Below are 362 nucleotides of genomic sequence, written 5' to 3' on the forward strand. Positions count from 1 at the left end.
AAAATAAATCATACGAAAATCGACTAAAGCACATGAATCTGTTTTCCCTAAAAAAGCGTAGACTCAGAGGTGACTTGATACAAGTCTTTAAGATTTTAAAGGGAATTGACAACATCAAAAGTGACAAAATTTTCACATTGAATGAGAATCAGACAAGAAACAATGGTCTCAAACTGTTCGGAAATAGATTCAATTTGGAAGTAGGTAGAAACAACTTTGCCAACCGTGTAGTTAATGAATGGAATAAACTTCCTGCACAGGTAGTGCAATGTAGTTCAGTTCGAAGCTTTAAGAATCATTTAGATAAATACCTAAGTAAGATGCTGTAATGATTATAATTTATCTTATATTATTTGTTTTTG

This window comes from Oratosquilla oratoria, chromosome 17 (assembly GCF_046742065.1).
Source record: "Oratosquilla oratoria isolate Oo_2021 chromosome 17, ASM4674206v1, whole genome shotgun sequence".
NCBI classification, from domain to species: Eukaryota; Metazoa; Arthropoda; class Malacostraca; order Stomatopoda; family Squillidae; genus Oratosquilla; species Oratosquilla oratoria.